A 15376-nucleotide genomic window follows, 5' to 3' on the forward strand; every position below is an offset into this window, starting at 1 on the left:
ATCATGTGTTGCCTTCATTATAATACTTATATAAGGTTTTTTAATTTTTTTGCGGCCCTAGACAGATTTTTATTTTATTATTTTTTGGGTCCAACATGGCTCTTTCAACATATTGGTTTGCCGACCCCTTAGACAGAATTAGTGGCAAAAAGAAGACAAACAGAAAATGGAACCAAAATAAAACAAAATACCATAAACTAATAATGATTGTTCTGAGACACAGCATATTTTTTTCTCCATCTATCCATCCATTTTCTACCGCTTGTCCTTTTTGGGCCGTGCGGGGGGTGCTGGAGCCTATTTCAGCTGCATTCAGGCGGAAGGCAAAGTACACCCTGGACAAATCGCCACCTCATTTAATTTCAAACACAAAAATAATATCAACAATCTTCTCTGTTAATATCATTTCAAATGAAAATTTAAAAAAAGCACACTAAAAACCAAAGAGTCTTTTGGAAAAATCAAAAATGTTTTTCTATTAAAAAGACTTTTTTACAAAGGTTACAAAATTCCTTAACATATTTACCTGATTCATAATCAACAACAATACACAATCTTCTGATACACAACAGTATACCGTACATAACAATATATAGTTTACATCCTCACATGATTATAAGTATACACACACTTGTTTTTTCACCAACTAAAAGTATAAAGTATTTACACCCTCAAAATATTCAATGGGCAGTGGGCAGTTTGGTTATTGCACGGGGTCTGACAACCCTGCCCTCCATGAGTCTCCGCTGCCTTGCGGGCAGGTCTTGGTTGACCAAAGGCTAGGGGATGGACTACGACAGAAAACCCCAGGTCACCCTTGGGCAAGGTGTAGCACCTGGTAGCCCCCCTCCTCAGGGTTACGAAGTGTTTACCGCTGCCTTGTGGTTAAGGTCTTGGTTGACCAAAAGCTAAAGGAGCAAACCCCGAAGACAAATCACGGCTTCTGGGTGAGGCTGGACATCCTTGCAGTTCCAATCACGTTACTGTCACAAGGTCTGTGGTGGACCATGCCAGTCAGAGCATAGCGACATACTCTACACAAGAGCAGAGATAGACAAACTTATCATCTGGTCAGTCGCTGCAACGAGTCGCGGAAATCAGTCTGTCTTGGCCTGGCCTTGCCCCTGAGAAACCTCGATTCGCCAAGTTTGTGCTGTTAGTCCCTCAAAAGCTAGCAGTACCTGAAACCTCTTGCAAGCAGTTTTCATGAAAAAAATGGTAACTTGCTTGCTAAAAGCCTTTGCAAACTGTTGAGAGCAATCTTTAACACGCATTGGGACGGCGTGGCGCAGTGGGAGAGTGGCTGTGCGCAACCCGAGGGTCCCTGGTTCAAATCCCACCTAGTACCAACTTCATCACGTCCGTTGTGTCCTGAGCAAGACACTTCGCCCTTGCTCCTGATGGGTGCTGGTTGGTGCCTTGCATGGCAGCTCCCTCCATCAGTGTGCGAATGTGTGTGTGAATGGGTAAATGTGGAAGTAGTGTCAAAGCGCTTTGAGTACCTTGAAGGTAGAAAAGCGCTATACAAGTACAACCCATTTATTTATTTATTAATGTTTTTTCTCCTTAACTTTCCAAGACTTCAATCCAAAAAGTCAAAAAGACACAAAATAATGATCGATGCAAGGTTCCAGTGTACACAAACACAAAAATGGCACGTCTATCTGTGTAACTGTTTAGTTTAGTCAAAAAGCTCTACAGGAAGTTACAAATCTTGGAGTTTAACTAATCCATCCATTTTCTACCGCTTATTCCCTTTCGGGGTGGCGGGGGGCGCTGGCGCCTATTTCAGCTACAATCGGGCGGAAGGCAGGGTACACCCTGGACAAGTCCCCACCTCATCACAGGGCCAACACAGATAGACAGACAACATTCACACACTAGGGCCAATTTAGTGTTGCCAATCAACCTATCCCCAGGTGCATGTCTTTGGAAGTGGGAGGAAGACGGAGTACCCGGAGGGAACCCACGCATTCACGGGGAGAACATGCAAACTCCACACAGAAAGATCCCGAGCCCGGATTTGAACCCAGGACTGCAGGAACTTCTTATTGTGAGGCAGACGCACTAACCCCTCTGCCACCGTGAAGCCCGAGTTTAACTAAATATTTTCGGTAAAATTACACCTCAAAACTCCCAACAAAACCAGTATGTTTTATGTTTTTCTTTGTTTTTTGTGCGTTTTTACAATGCCACTAAAAAAAAAAAAGGTACGCAGAGACGTCAAGGAGGAAAAGTGTGACGATAACCATAGAGCCAGAAGCGGAACTTCTTGTGACACAACACAAGGGTCTGGCTGCTCTGGATAATTTCATAGATCATTTCCTCAAACAGCTGCAAACGGAAATAGCATGGAGCTGAAACCAAAATGACGGATGGCAAACATGAAATGTGACTGCACGTGGTTGCCGATATGGCTGTGTTTTCAAACTTCCACCAGTAATTGCTGGCGGAAGCTTTTCTGTAAATTTGCTTGTGGAGAGGCGGAGCCGACAGCGGGGCAGGATACGCTTTGGCCTTGCTCAAGATGGCGGCCAGGAGGCGGAGAATGCAGCGGAACGAGGAGGTGGGGCTTGCCTGGAGCGATGCTGCAGTAATCGAGATCAGGTGCGTGCCTCACACACCGGTTCACAATTTGCCTATCTCCTCACAGTATTTAAGAGGGGAAAATTAGGAAAGAGAGAGGAGGAAGAGGTGGAGTGTCCGCAGCACAGCAGAAGCAACAAAACAAGAACGATCGGAGAATGAGCCCCAGGGGAAGACGACGCCACCGGCAGCTGAAAAGCCGACCGAGACGAGCAGCGGAGGAGGAGGAGCTGAAAAGCGACCCGATCCACGCAGACTCTTCCTTATTTGAAAAAACCTGCTCGACACGATGTCCTTCCTGAATGGTCCATGCAACCCACATGGTGACGGCTAGAGTCATTCACATTGCTGTTCTAACCAAATGTAACACCATGCAGCTAACGTGACGAAAACATCGAAACTGCAATAAAACGTTGCTTACTATTAGGGATGTCCGATAATATCGGAATCCAATATTATTGGCCGATAAATGCTTTAGAATGTAATATCTGAAATTATCGGTATCGGTTTCAAAAAGTAAAATGTATGACTTTTTAACACGGACATAGGGAGAACTACAAAGCACCAAAAGACCGTAAAGGCACAGCCGGCCCAATCACATACTGTAATATCTACGGCTTTTCACACACACAAGTGAATGCAAAGCATACTTGGTCAACAGCCATACAGGTCACACTGAGAGTGGCCGTATAAACAACTTTCACACTGTTACAAATAAGCGACACACTGTGAACCCACACCAAACAAGGATGACAAACACATTTCGGTAGAACATCTGCACCGTAGCACAACATAAACCCAACAGAACAAATACCCAGAAACCCTTGCAGCACTAACTCTTCCGCGACGCTTCAATATACACCCCCAACCATGCCCACTTCAAACTCCTCATGCTTTCTCAGGGAGAGCATGTCCCAAATTCCAAGCTGCTGTTTTGAGGCATGTTAAAAAATAATGCACTTTGTGACTTCAATGATAAATATAGCAGTCCCAGGTTGGCATTTTTTCCCCATAACTTGAGTTGATTTATTTTGGAAAACCTTGTTACATTGTTTAATGCATCCAGCGGAGTATCACAACAAAATTAGGCATAATAATGTGTGAATTCCACGACTGTATATATCGGTATCGGTTGATATCGGAATCGGTAATTAAGAGTTGGACAATATCGGACATTGGCAAAAAAGCCATTATCGGACATCTCTAATTACCAGCCCTATAAGGCCATTCCGAAACCTAATTAATTAAAGAAAGAGCCCAATGCTAATATAGTTAAGAGAGCTGGGCCTGCACACCCGATTCTGAAAGACCTGGGTTGATTACATTGAAATACGATTAGATTTCTTTTTTTTTAATCTAACATGCTGGAAGCAGTGCAGCCAAGAGACACGTTCTGATGAAAATTAGACTTAGACTTCCTTTTTATTGTCATTCAAATTTTAACTTTACAGTACAGATGAGAACAACATTTTGTTGCATTAACTTGTTTTAGTGCAAGATAAAAGAGCAAAAAGGTGCATATATAAATAAATAGATTACTGTTGGCAAAGCGTGGACTGTGAAGTTTGTTTTCTCACAAGGCAAAGGAAAGTTGGAGCGGGCAAGGCGTGAAGGTAATGACATCTTTTATTTTGACACTATAACTACAAAAAAAGAAGCAAACAAAAGGCGCGCACAATGGCGGAGTACAAACTTGATTGATGAAACAAAACTTGCTCAAATGAACAATAAACAAAAATGATTAGTGACAGGTGTGCGAGTGCAAAACGTGAGACAGGTGCGTGACATGAGGACAGGTGAAAGCTAATTGGTAGTCATGGAAACAAAACAAACAAGGAAGTGCAAAAACCTGAAACAATGGAGTCTTAAGCAAAACATAACTAAACAAAACATGATCACAAGACATGACAACTGTACAGATAGATAAATTGCAGCTTTGCATATGCCCATCCATCCATCCATCCATTTTCTACCGCTTATTCCCTTTCGGGGTCGCGGGGGGCGCTGGCGCCTATCTCAGCTACAATCGGGTGGAAGGCGGGGTACACCCTGGACAAGTCGCCACCTCATCGCAGGGCCAACACAGATAGACAGACATATGCATCCAGTTTTATGGATGTATGTTATATTGTCTTTATATTTCAGTGAGTTAATCCGTTTTTGGGGGGGAATTGACGGGATTATTATGATGCGTTCAAGACTCTGACGGCCTGAAAATGATACACTTTTGGGAATTAATTAATCCAATTTTATTATCAATCAATGTTTTCTTATATAGCCCTAAATCACAAATGTCTCAAAGGACTGTACAAACCACTACGACTACGACATCCTCGGAAGAACCCACATAAGGGCAAGGAAAACTCACAGCCAGTGGGATGCCAGTGACAATGATGACTATGAGAAACCTTGGAGAGGACCGCATATGTGTGCAATCCCCCCCCCCCCCCCCCCCCCCCCCCCCCTCTAGGGGACCGAAAGCAATGGATGTCTAGCGGGTCTAACATGATACTGTGAAAGTTCAATCCTTAGTGGCTCCAACACAGCCGCGAGAGTTCAGTTCAAAGCGGATCCAAGACAGCAGCGAGAGTCCCGTCCACAGGAGACCATCCCAAGCGGAGGCGGATCAGCAGCGTAGAGATGTCCCCAACCGATACACAGGCGAGCGGTCCATCCTGGGTCTCGACTCTGGACAGCCAGTACTTCATCCATGGTCATTGGACCGGACCCCCTCCACAAGGGAGGAGGGGACGGAGGAGAAAAAGAAAAGAAGCGGCAGATCAACTGGTCTAAAAAGTAGGTCTATTTAAAGGCTAGAGTATACAAATGAGTTTTAAGGTGAGACTTATCTTGCTGGCCTTGACCCACCACTGTAGTATGGAGGTACTGCAGGGGGGTCGTACAATTTTTGGTTGATTAGACTTTTTTTTTTTTTTTTTTATATATTTTGTTGTCACCACGCAGATATTCAATTGTCTTTGAATGTATATTACAGCACGGTGGTACAGGGGTTAGTGCGTCAGCCTCACAATACGAAGGTCCTGGGTTCGGTCCTGCGCTCGGGATATTTCTGTGTGGAGTTTGCATGTTCTCCCCGCGACTGCGTGGGTTCCCTCCGGGTACTCCGGCTTCCTCCCACCTCTAAAGACATGCACCTGGGGATAGGTTGATTGGCAACACTAAATTGGCCCTAGTGTGTGAATGTGAGTGTTGTCTGTCTATCTGTGTTGGCCCTGTGATGAGGTGGTGACTTTAGCAGGGTGTATCCCGCCTTCCGCTTGAATACAGCTGGGATAGGCTCCAGCATCCCTCGCGGCCCCGAATGGGACAAGCGGTAGGAAATGGATGGATGGATGTATATTGTCCAAAATACTGTAGTGTAGTTTACAAATGGCACTTTATTAAAGGCCTACTGAAACCCACTACTACCGACCACGCAGTTTATATATCAATGATGAAATATTAACATTGCAACACATGCCGATACGGCCGGTTTAGGTTACTAAATTTTAATTTTAAATTTTGCGCGAATTGTCCTGCTGCAAACGTCCCCGTATGACGACGCGTGCGCGTAACGTCACAGATTGTAGCGGAGATTTTGGTCAAGCACGGATCCCAGCTATAAGTCGTCTGCTTTAATCGCATAATTACACAGCATTCTGGACATCTGTGTCGCTGAATCTTTTGCAATTTGTTCAATTAATAATGGAGACGTCAAAGAAGAAAGATGTAGGTGGGAAGCTGTGTATTGCGGCCGCCTTTAGCAACACAAACAGCCGGTGTTTCCTTGTTTACATTCCTGAAAGATGACGGTGAAGCTTTACTATGGAACAGAGCGGTCAAGCGAACACCAATCAATCAATCAATCAATCAATGATTATTTATATAGCCCTAAATCACTAGTGTCTCAAAGAGCTGCACAAACCACAACACAAACCACTCCGACATCCTCGGTAGGCCCACATAAGGGCAAGGAAAACTCACACCCAGTGGGACGTCGGTGACAATGATGACTATGAGAAACTTTGGAGAGGACCGCATATGTGGGCAACCCCCTCCCCCTCTAGGGGACCGAAAGCAATGGATGTCGAGCGGGTCTAACATGATACTGTGAAAGTTCAACCCATAGTGGATCCAACATAGCCGCGAGATTCCAGTCCAAAGCAAGAGGATCCCCTGCTGACCTCCCAATGGTCTGGACTCTCACTGTTGTGTTATCATTTTCCCTGCCTTCTCCTTTTTATTGTGATGTCTTTTTTCTTCAGTTAATTAGTCCCCAGCGAGGCACACCTGCAACAAATCCCTACCTAGGAGTATTTAAGCTCGTCACTGGCAGCTGGGTCCTGCCGGTTATTGTCTCCTGCACCTCCCACGTGCTGCGCCTGCTTCACTTCGTCAGTCCTGGTATGTATCTCTCCTTAATCCTGAAATCCCTCACCTGTTTGTGTTTGCTTCCTAGCCTCCCTGAGGTAAAGAAGATTTTGTGTTGGACCTTTTGCTGTGCTCAGTGCGCCCTGGCCTTTTTCCCCTGCCGACCACTGAGAAACCTGTTTTTGTTTGTTTATTCATGGTGTGCACTTCTGCCCCATTGCCTTTTGTTACACTTTTTGGACTTATTAAATTTTCCCCTTTTCTAATTCTACCTCGCCTTCCGTCTCTGCATCTTGGGGTCACCTCCTTGATCAGGTCCTAACACTCACATTATTAGCCTGTATCCACTGGGCATCCATTGCACCGGTCACCCAAGTTTGCGGTCCCTTTCAAGGTTTCTCATTGAGTTTTTTGTTGCCCGGATGTGGGATCAGACCAAGGGATGTCGTTGTGGTTTGTGGCCTTTTTAAATGCTCTATTCTGAACATGTTCTAGTTTTACTGTATTAGCCCTGCGATGAGGTGGCGACTTGTCCAGGGTGTACCCCGCCTTCCGCCCGATTGTACCTGAGATAGGCGCCAGCGCCCCCCGCTACGCGAAAGGGAATAAGCGGTAGAAAATGGATGGATGGATGGATGGATGGATAGTGCTGAAATTACCAGTGAAGACTGGTGCTGGGAAACAGCTGTGGATGTTTACGTTTGAACTAAGTGGGTGTGAAGGCTAACAGGGCCAGAGTGCACATGTTGTGGAAGCGCTCGGTTGCTTTCTGAGGCTCAGCACAGATGACAGGAAACAAGACCGAAGCTCGTCTCATCCGCCGAGCCATCTCCAGGACCTTTCCCGGACTCAGTTGGCCGTCAGCCATATTGAATGTCACAAAATGTGGATAAGATAAGAGCATCATTTTTTTTGGCTTAAGATGAAAGTAACCTTTCAGCATAACAATAAATCCAAAAAAATGGGAGAACTGCTTTTCAAGTTCTGACCTGAATCCATTTCAAATCATTGGGACGGCCTGAAGGGGGGAAAGTGCACAAAAAAATATATATTACACAAAATGTTCCAAAAATCATTCTTTCAACTAAATTCTGCAAAGTATAGAATCATTTTGTGTTATTATTAAAATATTAAAGGCAACAAAACCTCTCTTAATGGTCCATCTAGTTCAGGGGTCGGCAACCCAAAACGTTGAAAAAGCCATATTGGACTAAAAATACAAAAAACAAATCTGTCTGGAGCTGCAGAAAATGAAAAACCGTATACAAGTTTTATTATTAAGGCAACACATGACCTAAAAGTCTACATTAGCTATAATAGCCTACTATCAAAATGACTATGTGTTGCAGGCTGAAGCAAATCTTCGTTGACAGAAATGTTGAAATGTAATATTAATTTGACACATTTTTACAACATTAAAACCATTAGTAAAACAGAAACTACTCGGAAGGTGAGATAACGCCTGGAAATGACTGGCTTTTAATGACCAAATATATAAATGTGTGTGTCTAAGTTAAGGCTGTCTTCTTTTAATAATTTATTACACTCTTTGGCAAGCTTGGTACTGTTTGCTGTGGTCTGGAACAACATAGCACACAAACAACAGAAATGCAGATAATGTACCATTAGACATGCAAAACTAAATTATATACAAAATGTATAAAAGTAAAGGATATTAAATGAGCTCAAATATACCTACAAATGAGGCATAATGATGCAATATGAATATACAGCTAGCCTATATGGCATGTTAGCATTGATTAGCCTGCAGTCACACACTGACCAAATATGCCTGATTAGCACTCCACACAAGTCAATAACATCAACAAAGCGCACCTTTGTGCATTCATGTACAGCATAAAATGTGTGGTGGACAAAATGAGACTGTGGAGAGACGGAGCCGATAGCAGGCTAGGACAAACAGCGGTCCTGCCCAAAATGGCGGCCAGGAGGCGGAGCATGCAGCGAAGCGGAGAGGCGGGGCACGCCTGGAGCGACACTGCAGCCATCAGAGTCAGGTGCGTAAACGACACACCTGCTCTCAATCCCTGCATCTTCTGCTGCAGCATAAAAGGGGAGAAGGAGGAGCAATCGTGGCAGAAGTAGGAGAAGGAACAACGGACAAAGACGACGAGAGTTACCAGGAGAAAGATGAGCCCCCGCGGAAGACGCAGCCACCGAAAGGCGCGCCGAGACGAGCAGGAAGAAAGGTTGTGCTACAAATTGGCGCGACCGACTGGAACGAAAACTTGGTTGTTGAAATAAACAAGAGTCAAACCTGCTACCAGGCGTCTTGCATTGATGGTCCTTACAACTCACAAGATGACGGCTGGAGACCTGTCACAAAGACAAAAAAGGAGTGGAAGATTTTACATGTAAACAAACTGTTGCGTCACAGTCCACACTATGGTGAGTTCATGAACCGCCGAAATTAGTAGGACCAAACGATGTCCACCAAATAGTCTCATCAGTGAAGCATACACACAAACATATTAAATAGTGGGCTTTCTAACAAGTTTGTCCTCAAACAGTAAACATACTAAAAAAATATATTGACTTTTACCCCATCTTTTTCCATTTTCAATCTGTGGAGAGGCAGGGCACGCCGGAGCCCGGCCCAAGATGGCGGCGAGCAGGCGTGGACGGCGAGCGGCGAGGCGGGGCGCGCCAGTAGTGACGCCGCAATAAAGATCAGGTGCGTGGATCGCGCACCTAGCGACAATTTAGTAATCCTCTCGCACTGTTTAAAAGGACAACAGCCGTGAACATCAGGAAGAGAGGCGGAGAGACGGGAACGAGCCAGAGGGTAGCTGACACTGAGAGAAAGAGGATTACTAAATTGTGCGCCATCCACACACCTGATCTTGATTTTGGTCAAGCACCGATCCCAGTCGTCTGCTTTAATCGCATAATTACACAGTATTCTGGACATCTGTGTTGCTGAATCTTTTGCAATTCGTTCAGTTAATAATGGAGACGTCAAAGAAGAAAGATGTAAGTGGGAAGCGGCGTATTGCGGCCGCCTTTAGCAACACAAACAGCCGGTGTTTCCTTGTTTTCATTCCCGAAAGATGTTGGTGAAGCTTTACTAGCGTCCACGCCTCCTCGCCACCATCTTGCCCTGCCTCGCTATTGGACTCCCGTCCACGCCTCCTCGCCGCCATCTTGGGCTGGGCTGCGACGTGCACCTGCCTCGCTTTCTGACTGCTGACTCTGCCTCTCCACAATAGGACTGCACTAAAGAGCCGCGTGTTGCTGACCCCCGATTTAGTTTAATAGTTTCAAATGAGATCACGTTGTTTTGACGAAAATTATGGAGCCTAATTGCAGCAGTATTGTCCGTAAACCCTTTGCAAGTGCCTCCATTATCTTCAGCTTTGGTCGAATGTGCTGATTGATTCCTTTTCCCAGAGCCATTACTGGTCACTTTTGTGTTTTATTGAGTGAGCTGGGGGGGAGTTTCCATGGAAACATTGACTGCATCCTACTACAAAGATTGTCGCATGTCCTTAGTCCTACCAGAGACGTCTGGGTCACAGTACCGCCGTGCTTAAAAGAGCATGTAGAATGCAGCGCTGTTGGGAAATGACGTGACACATAGTATGACTCCTTTCAGGTACATGATGGGATTGAATCAGCGGGTGAAGTGCAGATCAATAGCAAACAATTACTACTCTTCCCTTGAAAAAGCAATTCAGACGTCAATGGAAGATAACACAAAAAAACTCCACTATAAAGCAGGGCTATTCAACCGCGGCCCTGGGGGGGCCGAATCCGACCCAGGAAATGACACCATACCGGCACTTCGAGTTCAGTTGAAATCTTATGAGACAAACATTTTTGCAGCAATTTTCTAGCTGTAATGGGATTTACAGAACTAAGGTGTGGCTGTGGCATGTTTACTTCAGATACAGTCAGTAGTCTGTGGAGGTCGCCCTCACGTGGATCCCCCAGACCACCAGGCATGGACATGACAGCCCGGATCAGGGTAAGAACACTGTTTTATATTTCAATGAAGTGTATCTGTGCTTTTCAGCAATTGTCTTTCCGTGTTTGCCTGTCTCTCTCTCCAGCTCTACCACCTCTCTCCTCCCCGGCGGCTGCCTTTTAACAGAGCGAGAGATGATTAGATAACCAGGCCCAGGTGGGCCATCTATGCACCTGTCGCTGATCTCGAAGCCGGTCCTGGCACACCCCGCTTCGCTGCAGGTCGGCAGGCCACGCCCCCCGCCACATCGTCATTTGTTCACCTTCTTGATTTATACTAGTGGTGTTCCTCAAGGTTCTATTATAGGTCCTCTCTCTTTTATCATTTGGGCGGTTCAACGGTTCAAAAAATTATTTTTTCCAGGAAAGTCTCAAAAACACTAGAATGATACTTGACTTTTTTTGGCGGAATTGTATATATTTTTGTAAAAGCAATTTGTCACTATTTAAAGTAAAAGCTCCTGAAGAAATTGCATGTTGATTTTAGAATTACGTAAAAATTGGGAATGATCGGAACATGCTGCCAATTTTGACTCGGCAATGGTTTGAGTTGGTTGAAAAATGGCGTAAGAACTGTTAAGCTTGAAGGGTGTTTGTGTTGTTGAAAATGTCGAATTATGGGAAAAGTATGAACGTTTTAGGTGTGGAAGAATTTAGATTCTGTCAATGAGCCGAATGCTTTGATTCTGAAATAGTTTCGAAGGGTTAAGACATGTAGAAATTAGAAATACACTTTAATCATACCAACTTTATTCAAAAAACAGCTACAGTTTTGAGACAAAGGTCTTTTCACCACAAACAAGTAAAAAGATAGGAAAGCATAAACGCAAGGACTTACAAGATTTAAAATACCTTCAATATACTCTTTGATCATTCCAATGGGACTTTTTTTTTTTTAATGTGAAATTATAGGAAAAACATGAATTTTGGTGGGGAATGATGAAAATTGAACTGAATGTTTTGAGTCATTTAAATAATTGTTTTCGTTTTTGCAAACATTTTGAATGTATCTCTTTATTTATTTGATGTAGGGGGCCACAGGGAAGACCCAGGACACGTTGGGAAGACTATGTCTCTCCGGCTGGCCTGGGAATGCCTCGGGATCCCCCGGGAGGAGCTGGACCAAGTGGCTGGGCAGAAGAAAGTCTGGGCTTCCCTGCTTAGGCTACTGCCACCGCGACTCGAACTCGGATAAGCGGAGGAAGGTGGATTGATGGATGGATGGATGAATTAGGACAATGCATATTCATCAACATAGAGCAACAATGTAAATATCCCGGAGTTAGCACAATAGCTCATTTTCATCCGTTGTCTTAAGGCAGGGTAATACGGTAAACATTAAACAGGTCATGATACAAAACAATACATAAATCACAAAACATTACACATTATAAGCATGCCATAAGAACAGGGCATGGACAAAAAAATAAAACAAACAAAAAACAAAAAAAACAAGTGAATAATGTAATCGTGCGTGCATGGCTGATACATTTTCAAGCACTGTTTCAGTGCAGTTTTAAATGTTAAATAGCTGTCACAGATAAAGTGTTCTGTCTGTTAGTTTTTAGATTTAATATTTTAATGTTGTAATGATTTAAATCAGTTTAGAAATGTTTTTTTGCTGATAAGCATTTTAATAAAGATGGATCCAGCACTCACCGCGACCCCAAAAGGAACAAGCAGTAGAAAATGGATGGATGGACTCAATTTGGATTTATAAAGTCCATCCATCTATCTTCTTCCGCTTATCCGAGGTCGGGTCGTGGGGGAAGCAGCCTAAGCAGGGAAGCCCAGACTTCCCTCTCCCCAGCCACTTCGTCCAGCTCTTCCCGGGAGATCCCGAGGCGTTCCCAGGCTAGCTGGGAGACATAGTCTTCCCAACGTGTCCTGGGTCTTCCCCGTGGCCTCCTACCATTTGGATGTGCCCTAAACACCTCCCTAGGCAGGCGTTCGGGTGGCATCCTGACCAGATGCCGAACCACCTTATCTGGCTCCTCTCCATTTGGAGGAGCAGCGGCTTTACTTTGAGTTCCTCTCGGATGGCAGAGCTTCTCACCCTATCTCTAAGGGAGAGCCCCGCCACACGGCGGAGGAAACTCATTTCGGCCGCTTGTACCCGTGATCTTATCCTTTCGGTCATGACCCAAAGCTCATGACCATAGGTGAGGATGGGAACGTAGATCGACCGGTAAATTGAGAGCTTGGCCTTCCGGCTGAGCTCCTTCTTCACCACAACAGATCGGTACAACGTCCGCATTACTGAAGATGCCGCACCGATCCGCCTGTCAATCTCATGATCCACTCTTCCCTCACTCGTGAACAAGACTCCTAGGTACTTGAACTCCTCCACTTGGGGCAGGGTCTCCTCCCCAACCGGAGATGGCACTCCACCCTTTTCCGGGCGAGAACCATGGACTCGGACTTGGAGGTGCTGATTCTCATTCCGGTCGCTTCACACTTATAAAGTCCATCCATACATATTTTTTTTACCACTTGTCCTTTTGGAGGTCGCGTATGGTGCTGGATCCTATCTCAGCTGCATTTAGGCAGAAGGCGGGGTACACCCTGGACAAGTCGCCACCTCATCGCAGGGCCAACACAGATAGACAGACAACATTCACACTCACATTCACTCACTAGGGCCAATTTAGTGTTGCCAATCAATCTATCCCCAGGTGCATGTCTTTTGAGGTGGGAGGAAGCCGGAGTACCCGGAGGGAACCCACGCAGTCACGGGGAGGACATGCAAACTCCACAGAGAAAAATCCCGAGCCTGGGATTGAACTCAGGACCTTCGTATTGTGAGGCAGATGCACTAACCCCATATTCCACCGTGCTGCCATTTTATTTATAAAGTCAGCTGCAAAAAATATATATATATATTAATTATTTATTTTTTGTCTTTCTAATATATTCAACTCTCATTCCTTAACTAAAATATAGAGCTGCTTGATTTTAAAGTGTTTTTTCTATTTAGAGTTAAAGGCCTACTGAAACCCACTACTACCGACCACGCAGTCTGATAGTCTATATATCAATGATGAAATATTAACATTGCAACACATGCCAATACGTTTACTAAATTGCAATTTTAAGTTTCGTGTGAAGTATCCTGTTGAAACTTTGCGGTATGATGATGCGTGCGCGTGACGTCACGGATTGTAGCGGACATTTTGATCCAGCACCTATTCCAGCTATAAGTGGTCTGCTTTAATGGCATAAATACACAGTATTCTGGACATCTTTGTTGCTGAATCTTTTGCAATTTGTTCAATTAATAATGGAGACGTCAAAGAAGAAAGATGTAGTTGGGAAGCGGTGAATTGCGGCCGCCTTTACCAACACAAACACAGCCGGTGTTTCCTTGTTTACATTCGGCTCTTACCGTGGACAAGAGCGGTGAGTTTGTGTCGTTCCTCCTGCAGCTGTGGACTCTCCTGCCTCCTCCCACCGGCCGCCACCGACCGTCGGATGCTTACTCCTGCCTTGCCTCGTCGAGAAACGTGGCTTCCCTCAGAGACACTGGCGGTCACCACACCCGTGGCCACACCCCTCCGACTTTCAGGTATGACTATATAATCTCACTAAAACACTAGTAACACAATAAGCAGATAAGGGATTTTCCAGACTTATCCTAGTAAATGTGTCTAATAACATCTGAATCGCTCCCACTGCCCTCGTCTTGTTTTGTTTTTTTATAGTCCTTCACTGTCACTTTCCTCATCCACGAATCTTTCATCCTCGCTCAGATTAATGGGGAAATTGTCGCTTTTTCGGTCCGAATCGCTCTCGCTGCTGGTGGCCATGATTGTAAACAATGTGAGGATGTGAAGAGCCCTCACACCGGTGACGTCACGCACACATCGTCTGCTACTTCCGGTACAGGCAAGGTTTTTTTATTACCATGAATTGATTTACGTGGACCCCGACTTAAACAAGTTGAAAAACGTATTCGGTTGTTACCATTTAGTGGTCAATTGTACGGAATATGTACTGAACTGTGCAATCTACTAATAAAAGTATCAATCAATCAAAAAAAAAGCGACCAAAAGTTGCGAACTTTATAGTCGATGTTCTCTACTAAATCCTTTCAGCAAAAATATGGCAATATCGCGAAATGATCAAGTATGACACATAGAATGGACCTGCTATCCCCGTTTAAATAAGAACATCTCATTTCAGTAGGCCTTTAAAGTTAATATGTTTTTTCATCTTTGGCTGTGTGCCTGTCTCTTTAAACGCGGTACCTTTAAATTGAAATATATACAACTACGTATCCCACAATCCAAAGCGTACAAGTGACTCAGTGGGCGTGCCTATATCCCCCTCAACCAATAGAATCTGTTTCGTTGGCGAGCGCGTACTTCGAATCGCTAACACGCTGTCCAATCCACACACTTTATTACCCAGTTTATACCAATCTGGCCAATGG

This window comes from Nerophis ophidion, linkage group LG23 (genome assembly GCF_033978795.1).
Source record: "Nerophis ophidion isolate RoL-2023_Sa linkage group LG23, RoL_Noph_v1.0, whole genome shotgun sequence".
Lineage (NCBI taxonomy): Eukaryota > Metazoa > Chordata > Actinopteri > Syngnathiformes > Syngnathidae > Nerophis > Nerophis ophidion.